General features: G+C 42.8%; 1 long non-coding RNA gene across 5 annotated transcripts in view; it reads left to right on the top strand.

Annotated features, from left to right (window-relative positions):
• Positions 1–21,163, top strand: part of LOC131831682 (uncharacterized) — a 216,040-nt gene that overhangs the window by 8,546 nt on the left and 186,331 nt on the right. For 3 of the 5 annotated variants that reach the window (XR_009353756.1, XR_009353755.1, XR_009353759.1), the window contains exon 4: positions 18,458–18,604. The exons of the other annotated variants lie outside the window; for them this stretch is intronic. This is a non-coding gene — a long non-coding RNA (uncharacterized LOC131831682). The remainder of the gene's footprint in view (positions 1–18,457; positions 18,605–21,163) is intronic. 5 annotated transcript variants of the gene reach the window in all.

The following is a 21,163-nucleotide window of genomic DNA, read 5'->3' as shown; positions in this document are numbered from 1 at the left end:
CAAGGCATTTTAGGAGAAATATTCACTGGAATTCAATACAAAATAATTGCACTAAACTAGAAGAAGATGAAACAGCCCAAAAGAACAGAAATGTTATTCAGCCAATGTTTTTAAACCTTGTAGCAAAAATAATTATAAGAACTTGTCTTCCTCAAAATTTTTGGAAAATGATGCCTAAAGAAGAAGTTGTAAACTTTCTGAAAAATAATGATAATAGACAATTTCTTCTGAAATTCTCCCCTGTTCTTAGGAAGAGAGAATATTCTATGTGACTGGAAATTTAGGCTTACAAACATTCATAGTGGTAAAATTATAATACACACACAGAAACATCACACCTCAACACTCATTAGAAAAACATTGTGGGAGGGACGCCTGGGTGGCTTAGTTGGTTAAGCAGCTGCCTTTGGCTCAGGTCATGATCCCAGCGTCCTGGGATTGAGTCCCACATCGGGCTCCTTCCTCGGCAGGGAGCCTGCTTCTCCCTCTGCCTCTGCCTGCCACTCTGTTTGCCTGTGCTCGCTCGTGCTCCCTCTCTCTCCCTGATAAATAAATAAAATCTTAAAAAAAAAAAAAAAAAGAAAGAAAAACATTGTGGGAATAATGGGGGTATACAAGGGTGGGAGAAAAGGGCATTTTTTGGTAAGTAGCAAAAGCCTAAAGAGGTTCCAACAGAAGATAGGAAACTTTATGACTTACCCTTTCAAAAGAAAGATTATCTGTACATACTGCTATGGAAATAACACCCAAGATATATACTTCAGTGAAAAAATAAGAGTCAGAAATGTACGTTTGGTATGTCTATGCACCTATTTAATTTGTTGATGTTTATGAGGTAGATGCATAGGAATGTCTTGAGTAGGAACAAGAAATTGGTAACTGTGGTTGTTCTTGGGGAGAAGCTCTAAGAATGAGGTGTGGTGTGTAAGGGAGACTTGTTCTTTCGTTTTAGACCTGGCTGTGTAGACTGGATTTTTGTCACCTTTTAAAAGTAGTAATTCTATTCTATTTATTTATTTATTTAAACTCAGCCAACAAATAGTACATCATTAGTTTTTGGTGTAGTGCTCAATGATTCATTAGCTGCATATAACACTCAGTGCTCATCACATCCGGGGCTTTCCTTAATGCCCATCACCCAGTTAACCCATCCCCCCACCCACCTCCCTCTCCACAACACCCAGTTTGTTTTCCGGAGTCAATCAGTTTGGCTCCCTCTCTGATTTCTTCCCATTCAGTTTTCCCTCTCTTCCCCTCTGGTCCTCTGAGCTGTTTCCTGTATTCTACATATGAGTGAAACCATATGATAATTGTCTTTCTCTGACTGACTTATTTCACTCAGCATAATCCCCTCTAAATAATCCAGTCAAGAAATGGGCAGAAGACATGAACAGACACTTCTCCAAAAAAGACATACAAACGGCCAACAGATGCATGACAAAATGCTGCACATCACTTGGCATCAGGGAAATACAAATCAAAACCACATGAGATACCACCTCACACCAGTCAGAATGGCTACACAATACAAGGAACAATAAACGTTGGCAAGGATGTGGAGAAAGAGGAACCTCCTACATTGTTGGTGGGAATGTAAGTTGGTGCAGCCACTCTGGAAGACAGTATGGAGGTTCCTCAAGAAGTTGAAAATAGAGCTACCCTATGACTCAGCAATTGGTCTACTGGGTATTTACCCCAAAGGTACAGATGTAGTGAAAAGAAGGGGCACCCGCACCCCAATGTTCATAGCAGCAATGTCCACCATAGAAGGTAATAATTTTAAAAATCAAAGAATGCCCTACTTAATTGAGAAGGGACCACATTTATTTATTTTGGTTGTTGTAAGTTATAATCAATTAGAATCCCTCTGAGGACATAGAAGAAATGAAATTAATTGCCTCTGGGGAAGAGAACTAGGTGACTGAGGAGCAGAGGGGAGAGCTTTAACTCTACCCTTTTGTATCTTTTGAAATTTTGTATACATAAATATATTTGGTTAGAAAAATTAAAATTTAAAATGCTATGATGACATGCCCCCCCCCCCAGTGGGACACACTTATCTGAATGTAGTGTGTAAATGGGCCCAGCTTGGCAACTGTGGGCTTTATTCGTCACAAACAGACAGACCTGAGATTCCAAGTAGTCTGTGTTGAGACCCAGGCTGTGCAACAGGAGTCTGAGAATGTGTCTTCTGGCCCCCGAAGACTGTTGTAGAACTTGGCCTCACAGAGCTGGGCGAAGGAGAGCCCCTAACCCCCAGGGGCCTGGGTTGGGGCATAGATCCTCCCATGGGGCAGAGGGGGCCCTTGTTCCAGGCAGCCCCCTTCCAAGTGGCTGGAAGGCTGCTTCCAAGGGATAGCTGAGCCTCCTGGATGCAGAACTGCCCCAACTGCTGCAGTAGCAGAAGGGAGGGTGGGAGGGTGGCGCAGATTGGCTGGAAGGCCGGGGCCTCTTTTCCCCATATTCCATTGGCTGGGCCTCAGTCACGTGGTCCTGACAGAGCCGCAAGAGAGGCTGGGACCTGGAAGCCTCCTGTGTTCAGATTTGGCTTCTGAAGACAGGAAGAAGAGGAAGCAGGAGCAGAGAGGCGTGAAGACGTTGTCTGGGCGTGGGAAGAATTTAATTAACAAATTACCGATACGCCTTTACAGTGAAATAGCCATGAAAAATTAGGTTTTGAAGAGTATTTAATGATGGGAAAAGGCCAGTGTTCAGTGCAAAGAGCAAGATACTGAATCTTACTAACTTTGGAAAACATAGTATTTATATACGAGTATGCATGCTTATACAGATGAGAAGGAAATATAAAATATGTTATTTGTGGTTATCTTTACATGGTTATAAGTCATTTTTTAATACTTTTGAAGAAATGGCTGATTTTCTCCAGTGATCATATATTTCTTTGAAAAGAAATATGTATAATCAAAAAACAGGACTTTTTTTTTTTTTTCATAGCGAAGAAGAAATCCTCAGAGCATCTGAAACCGGAGCTAACACTTCACATTCCTTTATAAGTTGCTACAGACTATGAGTTTGAACTTATGCTAGTAAGCCTTTTTTCCCCCCCTTTAATCAGCAAAGGGCGGCTCTCTGCTTTAGTGCTTATTTTTCCTCCTGGAGTAGACGCTAGCCAAATCCCCTGTTTTACGCATTAACTGTGGCCAAAATCGCGTATTAGATTTATTGTGTTGGGAAGGAGAAGCCAAGTCTGAAACCTGTCTTTGGCAGTTGCAGTGCTTACTGAAAGGATACATTTGGCTGAACAGAGCAAATCAGCAAACCAGGTTTGCCCTTTAGGTGGTTTTAATCTAAAGCGGACAGTTCACATATTGACAGGCTCAGTCGCAAAACTATGAGAACAGAGCAATCCACACGGTGAACATTGTCCTTGTAGGAGGACAGCCACAGTGTGTTGGGGACAGAATGAGGGCTAGGCCAAGATGCTCGGATATTTTGGTAGGAAAGGGCTACATGAAAGTCATTTTTCCTTTGCGTGGGGAGATTTTGTGCATTAAAAAATACATACCATTTTTAATTACCTTTATCTTTATTTTTAATTATCTTTATTTTATTAATAAAATATTTTTATTATTTATTTATTTTTAATTATAGGGCAAAGAACATTGAGAGAATAGAAATAAGACAAAATGCAGATGCTCATTAAAAAACAAGGAAATTTGCTCAATGTGTAGTTTTAATCCATTGTGTTGGAAAATTTACAAGATTGATCATGTTCAATGTTAATGAGAGCATGGACAACAGTTAGTTCTCAAATGTTGTTGGTAGAAGTATAAGTTGGTCAACCTTTATATTATCAAAAATTTAAATACATGTTTACTTTGGAGAGATTGAGCTTCTAAGGAACACCTTTGCCTCAGGGTAACTCCCTCAGCAGAAATAAAATTGGTGGTGGAGGGGGTGAGCCATGCTTCTACTCTTTTTCATAACTTAATCTGTAAAATATAGTTACCCCTCTTAATCCTGTAGCTGACCTAGTAAAATCTAAAACAGCTCAGTCAACCTCTCAGCTCAAAGCGGGACAAGCTGGGAAGAGAGAGAAAGAAAGAGGTACTCTAGAGCCCTCTAGTGGCCACCAGCTGTCTAGCGAACAGGCTCTTTTAGGAATTTCGGGTGTCTTCCCACCTTGGCGCTAAAAGCCAAGTCTGACCTCACAGGACCCTGATGCCTGTTCCCCACTCTCCACCCGCAGGCTCTGGTACTGGCCAGGAACAGCCCAGTGGCCCAACCTGGCCATGAATGAGGTCAGGGCGTTCCCCAGGTGGGGCAGCCCAGTGTTCCTTCCCAGCAGCGAGCCGAAGCAGGTAGCCACGGAAGCCGGCGGCATCCCCCAGAGCCATGTCCTGTGTAGACCTTCCATGCAGCCCAGGGAAGCACTCGTAAAGCAATTCCCTGGAGCAACTTAGGTTTCCAACTTCCTTGGAAATGCGCAAATTAACCTTTGAAATGGCCTCCAGTTCTACGGGATTGAACAAGTAAGGACTAGGGGTCCCGCAAGAGCAGAGGGCTGCGTGTGAGCCAGCCGTCGGGATTGCCACAGGCCCCTGTGGCATTTACTGGGCCACCCGCAACTCTAAGGTGCTTCTGTGCTCATTAGCGAAAAGTGGGTGCAGGACTTGGCAAGGAGACACAGCCATTGTGTGAAGCCAAAAATGCCTTCTTCTCAGGCATACGTACCTGCGTGCTGAGACTCACAAGCCAGTGAGAGGAGGGGACTTGAGTTCAGCTCCCACCCACGCCACCCAGTCGGCTGGACCCATTGGTGGCACACACCCACCTCACACTGTGTCAGCAGCCTGAAGTTTTGCAAAACTGAAGGCTCCAGCCAAGGGGAAAGAGCGAGCGCTGAAATCTAGCCACACTCGGCTGTCAGTCAAGCTCTGTGTCAGTCTGGGGGGTCAAACTGTGTGTTAGGTGCTAGTGGCCCCGGGTCCATCTTGTGTCACCCTGGAATGACCCTAAAGGGTAGACAGAGATCAGTTTACTGTGAAGATAATGGCGCAGAATTTTCCAAGATCCAGGGAGAGGTCCAAATGGTCATATTTTGTCCTAAAACGTGCAAAAGTAAGGTAATATAACTGTTTTCACTTCAAACTATTGTCATAGCCACTTTTGGAGACAAGGATGGTGATAATAATCTCTATTTTATAACTGAGACACAAAAAGGTTAGATAGCATTACTATTAAATGGTAGAGCCTAGAATCGTTGCAAGCTAACTGACACCAACACCAGAAAATCGTGGGCCGTGTGTATATTGTTTCCAAGGGGACAGAGCTTCCAGAAGAATCCTACCAAGTACTGTTCATTCTTGCCCCCAAATCTCCAAATGTCATAATAGATGTGAAACATCTTTAGATGTTGTTCTAGTCAGAGGAGACCGATAAGAGGCAGAGAACAAATCATGGAGGTTGGTTCAGAAGACACAGGAGTCATTGTGAAGCCAGTCACAGCCATTGTCACCAAAGTGAGTGATTTGTCTTGTGGCCCTTGTATTATGTAAGGTACAGTCTAAAACAAACTTTGTGATTTACTTAAAACCTGCATTTATCTCCTACTCATTTAACAGTCTAGAGGTGAGGAAGAAGGGGAGATGGATATTGGGAAATAATTTGCTGTGTGTACCAATGCCCTGAGGCCGTGGTTTGACTTGGAAGACTGTGAGACGGGAGCTCTGTGAGCACAACGTGAGAGGTAGTGTGACTTGTAGGACAAAGAAAGTGAGTAGGAGAGAAGGCTCTGGCCAGGAGGTAATGAGATGCAGACTGTGTGGGCCGGGGAGCAAGGGGAGCACAGACATAGCAATGGCAGCAAATTCAGGGACTTTTCCCACAGCTGTGGGCTGTGATCATTTGACAGTAAGTAAATGCACAGGGAATCTGAGACTGACTTCTGTTGACTCACAAGAAGACTTGGGAGCCCCAAGAAGAACATCCTTGATTCAGGGAACAAGGAGAAAACAAGTTTAAAAAAAAAAAATGGCAAGGAAGAGATAAATTAAGACTATTTCTAGTCAGTTCAGGGCAGACCAAATTTACGAATCCCTTAGTGAGGAATGATTCACTATTACACAAGAACCCATGGATGGTAACCACATCCTTCCCCTCCCCTTCCCAACCAAAGTTTCTGGAAAGAGGACTATTTTAGACCTCATTGTTTCTACCTTATCTTTTCACCATACCAATGTTTGTGGGGTTCTGGTTATTGCCCACTTCAGTAGCTTCTTTACATTTGTATATGGTGGTATTCTGCGTCATCTAAGTGATTAACAATTTACTTCTTCATGCGCCATCTTGCCGTCATTTCTACGACCCCAGGTTCTCCCAGTTCTCTCTGGCTTCATCTTTTCATCTTCCTCCCCGAATGCTCCCTCCTCTCAGTGGTCTATTAGAAAATGTGAAATGACCCACTCAAGTCCCATTACAGCCTCCTTCTAGGTTGTAAAGGCTGGAAAGCTACAGAGTCACCTATGCTAACCTCCCCTGCAGCTAGGACTCCCGTCGTGTTTTAGATTCTGTCAATCAGATGGACTGACATGAAAACATCGGGAGAGACAGAGGGAATCAAGGAAGCTTGGAATGGGAAGACTGATTTGGAAGAAGTCAAAGGAATGTATGTATTTTTTAACAGATTATTCAAAACAACTTATTCTGAAGGCTTCATGGTTTTGCTTGAAGCAATTAATATTTTAGCAGAATCCCCAGTAAAGGCTGGTGGGAAGCTTCTGAGTCAAGAAAATGCCTATCTTGGAGGTGAGAACAGTCCATGCCTAGGAATACGGAGTCATGGGAGACCCACAGTCCTGGCCTTAGCGTGAGTCAAGAGTAAATATAAGTGGGTTAAAGACCCCTTAATATGCAGCCAAATTTTATTTCTTTTTCTTTCTTTTTTTTTTTTTAAAGATTTTTATTTATTTATTTGACAGAGATCACAAGCAGGCAGAGAGGCAGGCAGAGAGAGAGGAAGGGAAGCAGGTTCCCTGCTGAGCAGAGAGCCTGATGTGGGGCTCGATCCCAGGACCCTGGGACCATGACCTGAGCCAAAGGCAGAGGCTTTAGCCCACTGAGCCACCCAGGCCCCCCTATTTCTTTATATTTCTAAGGACTGAATGTTTCATCCACCAGAAAGAGGACTTTGTTTTGCAAATTGGCAGTTATTCAACAATATGGGGGCCACGCTCATCTTTGCAGGTGGCCCTGAGAGCTGCATCAGCACGGAGGTGCCCCATAGGTCGTGTCTGGAGACCAAGAGAAATAGTCTATGCTCAGCCTTCTAGAAACTGTGACCATTGAAACTATCACAACTCCCTAGACTCTTACTTAAGGGGTCTAATCTTTTTTTTTTTTTTTTTTTTAACTTCGTATTATGAAAAATTTCAAACCTATGCAGAAGTAACAAAAGATAGTATAAGGAGCCCACATAGTCATCACTCAACTTAAACAATGATATATTCCTGGCCAATGTTCCACCATCTGTATGGTTATCTCCTTTCCTTCATTCCATGGGGCATTTTTTTTTTTTTTAAAGATTTTATTTATTTGACAGAGAGAGAGATCACAAGAAGGCAGAGAGGCAGGCGGGGGGTGGGAGAAGCAGGCTCCCTGCTGAGCAGAGAGCCTGATGCGGGACTCGATTCTAGGACCCTGAGATCATGACCTGAGCTGAGGGCAGAGGCTTAACCCACTGAGCCACCCAGGTGCCCACACGGGGCAATTCTGAAGCACGTCCATCTATAAAGATCTCATCTCTAAAAAATTCAGTTACTTAAAAAAATCCAATATCATGTATTAACTAAGTGCAATGTATACATTTCTATTAAAGAGAACATTCAGTTATTTCTTGGCATAGGACGCAGCTTACAACGGTTTCAAATAACTACAATAAATAGTTCTCTCTGGGTATCAGGACGTGTTAACCACAGAGGCATTAATCTATAAAATATGTCACTGGGCCTGTCACTTTAGCTACTCACTTTAATTGGAACAGTTCGATTCTGTATATTTTAAATAAATTAAAAACAAGAGATTTTCACATTCTGCTCAGCTGTCAGCTTGTTAAATGCTTCCTGTTACTGCTCTTGAATAATTTTCTGGAGAATTATTTATCTTTACAAAACTGTTTTTCATAGTGTCTGTGTTAGAATTTCCTTTGAACTTCATTCTTTCTTTGTACAGAAAGAAAACATTTTCAAAGTGGTTTCACCAGCTGGCAGTCAGACTTCAGCCTCAGTTGCTATATTAGTCTATCACTGCCTCTCTGACAAGTGTCCAAGGCTTAAGTCCCAAGACATTTAATATTGTAACCAAGTGGCTTATTGAAAGAGAAGAGTGGCGTGTGTTGGAGAGGTTCCATGTTAGCTCTAAGCGTGGGTGGCTTGCTCACCCTTTCGTTCAATAAATCACCAACAATACCAACCTTTCACCGCCATATGGTACTTCTTTCTTGTTTTTCTTTACAATTATTTGGCCTGTCAGGAACTAAGAAGTTGACATGTGCCTTTACAATGAAGAAATATGTTTTCTTAGAACTGCTTTCTGAATCTTTCCCACCTAGCCCGGTTGCTCTAACCCCATATGCCTTCTGCTATATGTAATTTTTTTAAAGATTATTTATGTATTTATTTATTTGTCAGAGAGAGAGGGAGAGAGAGGGAGAACACAAGCAGGCAGAGTAGCAGGCAGAAGCAGAAGCAGGCTCCCTGCAGAGCAGGGAGCCTAATGCAAGACTTGATCCCAGGCCCCTGGGATCATTACCTGAGCCGAAGGCAGCAGCTTAACCCACTGAGCCACGCAGGCGCCCCTGATATATGTAATTGTTGTGGTCTGTTCAGGCTGTTATAACAGAATGCCATAAACTAAGTGGCTTATAAACCACAGAACTTTATTTCTCGCAGTTCTGGAGGCTGGAAAGTTCCAGATCAAGATGTTGGTAGGTTCAGGATCAAACTCTCAGTTTCATTAGATGACTGTATACTCACCAAAACCTCCCATCGCAGAAAGGACAAGGAAGCTCTCTGGGGCACCTTTTATAAGGGCACTAAACTCACTAACAAGGCTCCACCCTCATGACCCAATCGTCTCCCAGAAGTCCCTCCTCCTAATATCACATTGGGAATTAGGTTTCAAAAGTCTGAGGACTGAATGGTAACAATGTATCCTGACTTTGGTGGTTGTATTGGGAAAATGCCCTTGTTTGTAGGAAAAATACTAAAGAATTTGGTGGTAATGGGGCTTTAGTTTAGCCATTTACCTAATGGCTCAGGGAAAAAATATTCTTCTCTATGTAGCAATAAATTTTCTTTGTAGTTTGCGATTCTTTCAGAAAATTTTCAAATTATGAACATTCATCCCTGCCTCACCTTAAACCGTATTGTGCACAACGAACAGTCCCTTGGGGAACACTGGCCTGGGTGGGCTCTGAAGAAACCATGGGAAGATTGTCATTTCCTCTTACCTTGTTCATACCTTTTTGAATAATGTATTTATTACACTTCTTTCAAGTTATCAATGTATTTTCCAATATTCACATACATTAAATATATCTGGAAGGATACACAAGAAACAAGTAATGGTTTCTATGGGTTAGGAAACTGGGTGGGAAAAAAATAATTCATTGTGCACTCTTAGAACCCTTTGACTTTTTTTTTTTTTTTTAAGATTTTATTTATTCTTCAGAGAGAGAGGGAGAGCGAGCGAGTACAGGCAGACAGAATGGCAGACAGAGGCTGAGGGAGAAGCAGGCTCCCTGCTGAGCAAGGAGCCCGATGCGGGACTCGATCCCAGGACGCTGGGATCATGACCTGAGCCGAAGGCAGTTGCTTAACCAACTGAGCCACCCAGGCGTCCCGAACCCTTTGACTTTTGAATGATGTAGATGCATTAGCTACATACATACAGTTAAACCTTGAACAACCCCCCCCAACCAGACATACATGACCCTTTCATATAACTTTTGACTCCCTCAAAACTTAACTACTGACAGCCTCCTGGTTGACTGGAACAAAGCAGTCGATTAACATATATGTTGTATGCTATCTATATTATATACTGTATTCTTACAATAAAGTAACCTAGAGAAAAGGAAATGTTATTAAGAATCCTAAGGAAGAAGTGGGCGCCTGGGTGGCTCAGTGGTTAAGCCGCTGCCTTCGGCTCAGGTCATGATCTCAGGGTCCTGGGATCGAGTCCCGCATTGGGCTCTCTGCTCAGCAGGGAGCCTGCTTCCTCCTCTCTCTCTCTCTCTGCCTGCCTCTCTGCCTACTTGTGATTTCTCTCTGTCAAATAAATAAATAAAATCTTAAAAAAAAAAAAAAAAAAAGAATCCTAAGGAAGAAAAAATACATTTATAGTATTGTACTATATTTATCAAAAAGATCTGATAAAAGCGAACCTGTGCAGTTCGAGTTCAAACTCATGTTGTTCAAGGGTCAAGTATGTGTGTGTGTGTATTACACATATATACATATATATGTATAATATGCATATGTATGTGTGTCTAATATGCATATACATACAAATACATCTATACAAATAATAAAATGCAATAATGTCTGATATAACTGTTTTTCTGTATATTTATCCTAATACAAAAACTTTTACTTTGGCACTTCTTTAGCTTTTCATGCTTTTTGTAGGCTCACTAAGACCTCTGTGTTTCAGGAGGGAATTTATATTTTTTCATTAATATCAATGATAATGAAATATAGGCTTTCTTGAGGAATGAAAATATTTGAAATTGGACATCCAAGCTTAAACCATTAAGTAAAAGTGAACTTGACTTTAAAAAATAATTGGTTCTTCATATGACCTAACTGATATTTAGCTATGGTATGAAAATCAAGTTCTTGTCCTGAGGACATGTTTAACTTATAAACTGAGGTCTTGGTTCAAGATTCCTTTTGCATGGATACCTAAGGAGATAGAGAAACCATAGAAGGGTGAAGAGATTTTTTGCCAAAGACACATTAGGCATTAGGCCTGCTATGATCCCAAGTCAGCAAAGTACGAAGGTAAAATAAGTCATTTTTTGAGACAAACAAGATTGCAAAAACTTGACTTCCCATATATTGTTGCTAAGGAAACTACTGAAGGGTGTGATCCACCAAAATAAGGAAGTAAACTGCGGAGAGGAAAATTAAAGATCCAGTGCAAGACAGATGTGAAGGAAGTCCTGGAAGTGATGGGAAAGGAGACCAAGAAAACAGATAGGGGCAGAACTACAAGTCAACCCGATCAGGTAATTGCAGGCCAGAGTCTCTAAGAGAGATATCTTCAAGAAGATGAAGTGGATGGAATGTTGCTTTATTTGTATTTATCAAGAGGAGATTTATCAAGAGGGGAAGCATTTGGAAATAAATAAATAATAAATATATAGAAAATTGAGCAAATGGAAAAGCAAGACATACTAACTTTAGGAAATTTAGGAAAGGAAATGTGAGTGGAAAAAAGCAAGTCAGGTTATATTACACTGCTAACTTTATCATTTATGTATAGTCATAATAATGTGTTTATTGAGTATTGATTTTTTTAAAGCTTTTATTTATTTACTTGAAAGAGAGAGAGAAGAGAGAGTGAGAGAGAAAACAGTGAGGGGGAGCAGAAGGAGAGGGAGAAGCAGATTGCCTGGGGAGCGGGGAACCTGGCTGCGGGGCTTGATCCCAGGACCCTAAGATCTGAGATCAGGACCTGAGCCGACCTGAGCAGAAGGCAGGCACTTAACTGACTGAGCCACTCAGGTGCCCTTGAGTATTGATTCCAACTTTACCAACACCATAGGTGGATGAGAAGTGTGCTCTGTGTGCTCGCACGTGCGTGTGTGTGTGTGCGTGTATGTGTGAGAAAGAGAACAATATCCTGTCTCCAGGGAAGAAAGCTGATAGGTAATACCAAGAACAGAATTAATAAAAAATAGCAACATAAGTTTTTTTCAGAGCTATACAAAAAATACATCCAGGGAGCCGGAACTACTTGCCTCTGGAAAACGGAAATGAAAAGGGAGGAGCTGAGTCTTCTCCTGAGATCGGTAGAGCAATTTGACTCTTGTCTATGGTTGAGGCCTCTGGAATGCCTTTTCTGGGAAGTGCTCCTGGGATCAAAGCTTGTGGACAAGACCCGAGTGAGCGGCAGGGGAGCCATTCATATCTTCACCACGGTGGGGAGATGGCGAGGTGGAGGGAAGGTCTGGAGAGCACGCAGGGGCGTCCTCAGCGCGGGGAACGTGCTTGTGCTCCTTTTTACATGAGTTGGAAAATAGCCTCTTCAGGTCTTTTAACTTTGCTTTTTAAGAAATGATACATATTTGTCATATATATGCTTTAATTTGGTGGTGGTTCTACATTCAAGTAGTCCATAGAAAACTCCCCTTTCTCACCCCCACAAGGTCTGTAGGTCACCGAAAGATCTGAGCATTCTCCCAGTGGCAGGGGTCAGGGGTTAACTTCGTTAAATTCAATGTTTCCCAGATTTATTTGCCTACAACCCCTTTCTCCAATCACGTGTTACTATCTTAAGGAATACACTTTAATAAGCTTATTTAATTGTGATTGGACTTTCTTTAGGAATGCAATCTCCAATTATGGCATTGTTCTTAGAAGGAAATACGATTCCTCTTATGAGAAGGATTCCAAGAACTGACTGACTGTGGCGAAGACAGGGTCTGCCTACACATGCCTGCCTGAGCACTGTAAAATGGAAACAAAACAAAACACACCTCAACTAGAAAGAGGGAAAAACAGACGGGAGGAGGGGGAGGCTGTTGTGAACCAGGTTTGGAGGATGGCAGTAAACCTCATGGGAATTACAGGAGCACAAATGAGATACAATTTTGTTTTTAAGTAAAAAGGCACAGAGCAGGGGAAGGCTCCATCCCCGAGAGGCTGGTTGGAGGAGAAGGAGGCACATTACCGAGCAGGTGGGGCGGCAAGCGGGAGGCTGGGGTTCAAATGGATGGAAACATTTCGTTTCAACCCAAACTGGTTGGGTCTGGAGCCACCTGAGATCTTGCAGGGACACTGCGGGAGCAGAACCCAGCCCCCCTGCGGGCGCAGGGCTGGACACTGAAAATGTGACTTGGGTGCTGAGCTGTCCGTCAGTCAGGTGACTCAAAGGGCATCTGTACCATCTCTGTCTGTGTCTCATTTGTGTGGTGAGCGTTCCGATGCGGGGCTAACTTCACGCTCTGGAACAGAAACTGTCAGGAGCTGCTACCCGCTGGCAGGGGCCGGAGGTCAAGGGGGAGGGGCCAGCTGGGGAAGACAGGGTGGTACAGATAGGTACTTTATCTTGAGGCATGGCCTCTTAGGCGGCCAGGAAGGTGAGTTGTCGGGACCACAGTGCCTGGGGACTCAGCAAACCTCACTGCGTAGGCTAAAGCAGATGGTGGGGATCTCCGGTCCATGAGCTAAGCATTCCTCCCTTTTTGAATTTGAGGTTTTGTTTTATTTATTTATTTATTTATTTTAAGTATCAGAGAAATGCAAAAGAACATTTAAAAAAATAAACAGGGTAACAAAATGACAGTAATAAGAACAGACAAACAGTTGCTAGGGATTAGGGCTGGGGGGAGGATGTGACCATCAAGTTTATTTGTGATGATGGAGAAGTTCTGTATCTTGGCTGCGGTGGCTGTTCCAGGAATCTAAGCCTGCCATAAAACTTCCTGGAAGCACACACACACACACACACAGTCCACGTGAAAAACTGTGAAATCTGAATAAGGTCTGCAGTTTAGTTCATCGTGTGGCACCAAGGTCAACTTTCTGGTTTTGGTCATTGAACTACACTAATCACTGGAGGATACATGGGAGTTCGCTTTGTTCTTTTTAAGATTTCTATGTGAATATAAAAATATATTTTTAAATATATTTGGGGCACCTGGGTGGTTCAGTGGGTTAAGCCTCTGCCTTCGGCTCAGGTCATGGTCTCAGGGTCCTGGGATCGAGCTCCACATCGGGCTCTCTGCTCAGCAGGGAGCCTGCTTCCCCCTAATAAATAAATAAATAAATAAATAAATAAATGTCAAGATATTTCGATTAAAATTTCAAAATAAAAATATTTTTTAAATGTGGGAAGTTTAAATAATAAACATGCAATAGGAGTCCATTACCAATGGCCCAGCTCAAGAAAGATCATTACCATTATTTGCAAACCTCCATGGGATCCTTCCTGACTCTCTGGTAAAGAGAACTGCTATCTGGATTTTTCTATTCATCACCCCTTTGCTTTTCTCTACAGCTTTATCTCATATACTTACATCCCCACAGAACATACTGTTTAGTTTTGCATGTTCTCAAATGTTATGTAAATGAAGTCATATTCTGCCTATATTCTGCTACTTGCTTTAACACTCCGCTAGTTTTCTTTCTGAATTCCGTCCATAAGGAGTGCAGCTTTTTGATATGTTCATTGATGTATTCATTGTGAATATGCCGCGGTTTATTTATCCATTCTTTTGTTTATTAACATTCGGTCTGTTATCAGAGTTCTTTCCCCAATTATAAACAAACAGTGCTGCTATGAAACATTCTTCCAAATGTCTGCTAGTCCACAGTGCACGAATTTCCCAAGGGATTATACCTTGGGATGAAATGACTGAGTCAGAGAGTTCATCCACTTTTCTGACTTTGTAGATAGTCCTAGATTATTTTCCAAAGTGGAACTTTGGCTGTGCGTTCTCAGTGATGTTGGTTATTATCAGGATTCTTACTGCTTGTGTGTATGGTATCTGATCATTGTGGTTTAAATTTTCTTTTATAATATCTAATAAAATTGCTCAAAATAATACATTATTACCTATTTCTTTCTCTTCTCCTGAGAAATACACATTTAGCACTTTTGCGCATTTATCACTTAAGTTGTCTTTCTCTTACTGGTTTATGGGGATTCTATATATATTCTGGAGATTAATCCTTTGTGTTACAAATACCTTCTTCCTGTTTCTGCGTTATTCTTTTACTTTGTTTGTTGTGTCTTTTAAGGAAATATACTCTTAATTTAATATAGTTGATCCCATCTTAAGAATCATTTGTAGGGTGCCTGGGTGGCTCAGTGGATTAAAGCCACTGCCTTCGGCTCGGGTCATGGTCTCAGGGTCCTGGGATGGAGTCCCGCGTCGGGCTCTCTGCTCAGCAGGGAGCCTGCTTCCCCCCCCCCCCCCGCCTGCCTCTCCATCTACTTGTGATCTCTCTCTGTCAAATAAATAAATAAAATCTTTAAAAAAAAAAGAATCATTTGTAGTACATATTTTTTTCAAAGAAATATTAACAAACCAGAAAAACATAAAGTTATACCAGTATATTAATCTTTGATAAGTTTTATAGTTCTACTTTTCATTTGAGTTCTTAATACACCAGAAGTTTTAATGTGAGGGTTTCAATTTTATTTTTTAAACATATGGGTAATTTGTTTTCCCCATACCCATATACTGAAAAAATCTTTCCCCCAGGCATCTGCAATGTCAGCTCTAAAAAAAATGGTTCCCATTTCTATGCAAATGTAGACCTGTTTCTGGGCTCTATATTCTGTTGTATTAGTCCATCTACACTTCTCCCCACCAGGACAATGCTATCTCAATTGCTTTAGCCCTAGAATAATTTTAATAATAATTTTAATATCTGGAAGTCAAGTTCTCTTCTTTTTGAATGTCTTGCCTATTCTTGGCCCTTTACTCTTTCATACACATTTTGGAATCAGCTTGCAAGATTCCCCAAAAGCCCAGGGGAATTTTGATTAGAATTCTATTGAATTCAGAAAGTCGTATATCTTCAAGTGTATGTGCATATGAACTTAACCATATTTCGCAACTGATCTATCTTGCAAACAGTTCATTTGTACAGCATTATACCTCTTTAGATCCTGGGGCATATCAGAGACAGGGAGTTGGCTCGGTAGGAAGGTACATGAAGCCCATATCTCTTTCCTGGCTGCAGTATTTCACTATAAGGTAATGACACGGAAGGAGATCCTGTGCTTAAATCACCATGGACAGAGTTTTCACATATAAAGAGCTGTTTCCTAAGCCAGAAGACCTCAAGGATTATAACTGCTTTTACACAAGTATGCCAATATAAATGGGTGCAGAGGGTATTTCTGGTATGCCTCGCATGAACCCTGCATCTAGACTTGGAAGCAGATGTTAAATAACATAGCAGGCAAGAAAGCCTTTTCCATCTGTCCATGTCTTCCCCACTTAGAGTTTGTGAGACTTTTTCATCAAGAACTGTTGACCTGATTCAGATGAGAATGTGTGACCATGCCACAGAGCGGCGGGATGAGCATAAAAAATAGGAAGAGAGTAGACCCTGTTGCTAGATCAAATCAATATTCATAATCTTTGCTTTGCAGTTCAATTAGAGCTGCATTAAAAAGCCACGTGAAGCCTAAGATACGAGACATCTGAAACTTGTCACGCCATTTTCCCCACCACCAGTGCCTGAGCACAACCTCATTTGTCTTAGTCAGTGAAACTCGAGGACGCACTACACTCTGGCTTCAGCTTGAAAAGCCTTGTATGTGAATGTGTATCCCATGACTTCTAAAGATTAAGTGCTGGTTCACTGGCATTATTCACTTTTGTCAAAGGCTTTTTGGTAAATTCTTCAGGCCCCCACCTTGCGGGAAATGCCATCAGTTTGCCACTTCCTATGAAATGGGCTGTCCATAATGTTGTGCTGTAATCTGATTCTTGAGAGGCACCCATGGACGATGATACTGGACCAGGTTCAAGGACAGCACACAGAGGCGCACCCCGCAGAGATGCTCTGAAAGTTAAGGCTTACTTCCATTTGGCTGTAGAATCAATTCAGTGGACAAGGAATCTCCGCCTCCAAATCTCCACTTTTCCAGTTGTCTAAGTGTTTAACCCAAAAGCACAAAACAGTTTCTAGTTGCTTGGGGCACAGAGTGGCTAAGTAGGATCCTTGCACTTGGGAAACATCAAACCTAATAGATAAACATGAAAGAAAGACTTACTGTGGTTGGACTGTTCAAGAATGTTCAATGAATCAACCAGAGACAATGTTTGGGTTTGCATAACATTATAAAGAAGAGAAACCATGCTGATTGGCAATCCCCTAATAGCATTAATCGAACATCCATTTGAGATAGATTGGTGGTCTTCAAATATTTTTGCATGCTTCCTCCTAAAAAAATTTTTTAATTCTTATTAAAAAAAGAATATGCTTATTTCCTTTATTTCCTCCTATTTCTGCTGCCAGTGTGGGAATATCCAGAGAATTTGCCCCTAAAGGCGGGGGGTGTGCTACACAAACAGTTGGCTGTGCTGGGTAACGAAAACCTTCGGATGAAAAAGAAAACCATGATTGATTTATTAGAGTGCAAGGGAAATCAGGTGTGTTTCTTTAAACTCTGAGAAAACAAAACACTAGTTAATATTTATGAAGCAACTGCCATGTGCCAGACCTTATCCTAAGCATTTTATGTGGTTTATCTCATTTAATCCTCACCCTGTGAAACTTGACCTAGTGGAAACATCAGGTACTAGAATGACTTTTGTTTGTTTGTTTGTTTGTTTTGTTTAGAGAACTGAGGCGAGGCTTAAATTAAAAGAAACAAACCTGGACCCTAGGCATTTGGCTCCAGAGTCCGTAGTCACACCCTCTATGCTCTCCTGACCCTTTCAAAGGCAATGACTTGCCTCTTCCCAATGTGGTCGTCAAAAGAGCTTTTGGCTGGATGTTGAGCGGCCTCCTTGAGTCTCTGTTTTCCTCTGGAGCCTCGGGCAGCTCTGGCGGGAGGCCGCTGTAGCTTTCTGTGCCGGGCCATGTCCATTTATGGTTCGGGAGTACCTGGATCTCTTGATAAGCTCTGGTTTCATGATGCATGGCAAGTGTTTCCTTGTGGGACTGGGTGTGTGGGAACAGAGGTAACTTCATCTCTGTCCCCAGAAACCAGAGGGGCACAATGACATCGTAAAATTGTCAGAATTTCCCCTCGACTGAACAGATTGCCTGTGGAATCTGTCCTCGGTGAGCCTGTGTTCCCTGCAGGACTTACAGGCATCACTCAGAAGTAACTCTGATCCGGGAGAGAATAGGAGGAAAAAGCAAAAAAAAGGAAAAGAAAAGAAAACAGGAGAAATGGTAGCTCTGTCAGTTTTCAAAATGTATAGCTTAAGACAGAATCCAGTTGAGGAAGCAAAAACTGCAGAGTCACAGCTGTCACAGGGGGAACAAAAACGCAAGTTTAGAGAACTAAACTCTTATCCTCATGTTTTGATTATAATTGCCTTTGGGCCAAGTTCTCTCATTAGATGCTAATACATGTTTTCCATCATGTGCAAGAAAGGTTTTACACAAATCCCATTTCCCAGAACTCTGTGAATGAAATGGAAACCCCCTTTTTCTGATGGTGGAAAAACAAACCAAAACAAAACCCAAAAACCTCCCAGCTCTGCGTTTTTCCAGTACCTTCTGGTTTTTGCTAGGTGGCGCCACAGGCTCATGGATGGGCCTTCCTCAGCTCCCGGGATGGCCACCTTCTGTGGGAGGGTCGCAAGGAAGAGAAGGAGGAGGCTTCGGCTTCAGCACTTTTCCTTGGGAGTTCATCAGGGCCGTCACTCAGCTGACAGGAGGTGAGATTCATTTGCCAAGGCTTTGGCTTCTGTCCTTTTAGGAACTCTTTATTTCCCCCCTTCCCCTGCCTGGTTGGTCACAGCTGGCAGGGACGGGGTATCCAGGCCCTCGATTTTGGCTATTCTTGAGGATCATTCTGGGGCATCTTCAACTTGATCCCCAAAGCCCTGTTTCTCTCCGAGTCTCTCAAAATTTGTTCAGGAGCTTGGGAAGCGGGACCAAAGGAAGGGACAGTAATTCAGAGGTTTGCATCAGCTCCCTCACCTTCTCTGAGCAAGGTCAGCCTGCGGGGAAATCCCAACCCTTGTCCTCCCCTGGGAGCCCAGTGTTTCCCAGCCTCTACGGGATAACCTTTCGCAGTCTGAGCAGCTCTCCGAGCCAGCCCTTTGCAGAAGAATGGAAGGCCCTGCTTGGGGGTGTGGGGTGGAGGCTGGGGAGACAAGGTACAACACAGGTCCAGATGCCCTGTCTGGTCTGGTGGATACCCATATACCTTTTGATTTCAATGAGAATCCCCTTTCTCACCCTACCAGAGACCCCAAACTCCCAAATTCCTGACTCCTTTGCCTGAAGGGGTGAATGAAAGTCTCTTCTCAAAACACCAATGTGATGGCAAGGTTTTAATTGGAAACGTTGGAGGAACAATCTATTGCAAGATGGCGCTGCCCAGAGAGCCCTCCGGGGAGGAGCCAGTTCTGAATGGGGTAGCTTCCTCTCCACCTGCACCATTGGGGACGTGGGAACTGTGTGCCCCAAGGTTTCCAGGAGAACCGAGGTTTCAGAGACTGTCCCAGGATCTTTATAGTCTCACGCGGAACGGTCTGCCCCTGTTTCCTGGTTGGGGTGCAGACATCCCTGGCCCACATGCCTTGTTCCACATGCCCTGCTCCGAAATCTGCTTTATGCCCAGGGTCACCCAACGGTGGTCACAGATCTATGTTGGGAGCACTGGGCTGAAGAAGGAGTCCGGCCAGGGAGGGAAGCCTCCTAAACAGTCAGATTTGTCCAAGCCCCTGGGACACAGTAGGGGCACTGCGGGCAGGGAAGCTATTTTGGAAAATGGAAAGGGAGAAGAGAGTTGATAATAATCACATACAAACTTAAAACGGAACAAAGATGAAGTTTGAAAAAATATATACATATTCACAAGAAGGTACGGAGAACCATAAAAACCCAAAAGCAAGGGGAGAGAAACTGACAATAAAATTGCGTATTCGCTGGACGACGCTGTGAGCTTCCTTGTTCTGAAATGGCCCTCGAGACATCCATCTGAGCAATTACAGAACTCTCAGAACGCCACGTTTATCTGGATACCCCCCACCCCCCTCTATTTAGACCTTTAAGAATCTGCCAGCCCTCCCAGCATTTGTGTCTGTTACAGCAGGGATGCCTCTCCTGGCAGAGGACACACCAGCAGACTTAAGTGCCATGAGTCAGATTTTCAATTTTTAATTAAATCACGGTCTAGCTAGGGTTTGATTTATTTAGACCTGAATTAATTTAGACCCTGGTCCACATAAATTTGCATAGTTTATTATTACTGTATGGATTGTAAAACCCTTTAGATAGATGACAATATAGGTGGTAAAATCATCCTCTTATCTTATTGAGCCACGAGAGGTAGAATATGATGTCTTAGGGCAGTGTTAACTTTATTCTGGAAACTAGCATTATAGAGGAAGTCTGTTGTATTTCTAAGTAAAGACATTTATGAGATCATTTAGAGATATTTCATCCCATATGTTTTCACTTAGTTTTAGTGATACAGTGAAGCCTTCTTCCCAGCTAATAGTGCTGATTTTTTTCCCTTTCCCAGAATGGTTACAGATGGTCATAAATCCATATAGTAAGTATCTAGCACAAACGTATCTGCTTCAATCAACTATAGTAAATACTTTTCACACTGCAGAAGTGTGAGTCATACAGATGTCACTTTCCTAGAATTCTGATAATGAAAAACACGGTGGCTAATTAATGTTCCCAAGAAGGGGTCATGGCATACAGGAAATGGATCGGATGGTGACAGGAAGAAAGGTTGGGAGCACAGAGAACTCTGGCTGAGGATTGTTGGTGAGGTCCCCGGTCCTGCAGCCAGAAACTGGCAGCAGCCTCATCCTTAAGAAAGGGTAAATCATGCTGGTGCATTTAAACCCAGATTTGACCAGCCTGGAGATGCAGGCGTGGAGAGAGAAGGAAGGACGGGGAGGTTTCTGGGTGGGGCTCAGGGGAAAATGGCTGAGGGGACAGCAGTGAGTGTCTCCCTGCCCCCCACAGCTCATCTGGTCTGAGCCCTGCCGTCAAGTTGCTTTTGTGGGTTTAGCGCTTTTACAGAACGGCTGAGCATTAAATGTGACCAAGTGGGCACGACTGGCATGTGAGCACTCATGACTCAGTTGAATGTGTGGCTCATGTCTGGTCATCACATAGCCCTCAGCAGGGAAAATGAGTCACATTCATCTTCTGCAAAAGGCCAAGTGAAATTTGCTTTGCGGGAAGAGAGCAGCAAGCTCCCCACGGTTGGGTGCCAGATGGGAGTGTAGGTGTTTGCCTTCCTGTGG

Source organism: Mustela lutreola, chromosome 5 (genome assembly GCF_030435805.1).
Source record: "Mustela lutreola isolate mMusLut2 chromosome 5, mMusLut2.pri, whole genome shotgun sequence".
Classification (NCBI taxonomy): domain Eukaryota; kingdom Metazoa; phylum Chordata; class Mammalia; order Carnivora; family Mustelidae; genus Mustela; species Mustela lutreola.
This window is presented reverse-complemented; position numbering and strand designations above follow the sequence as displayed.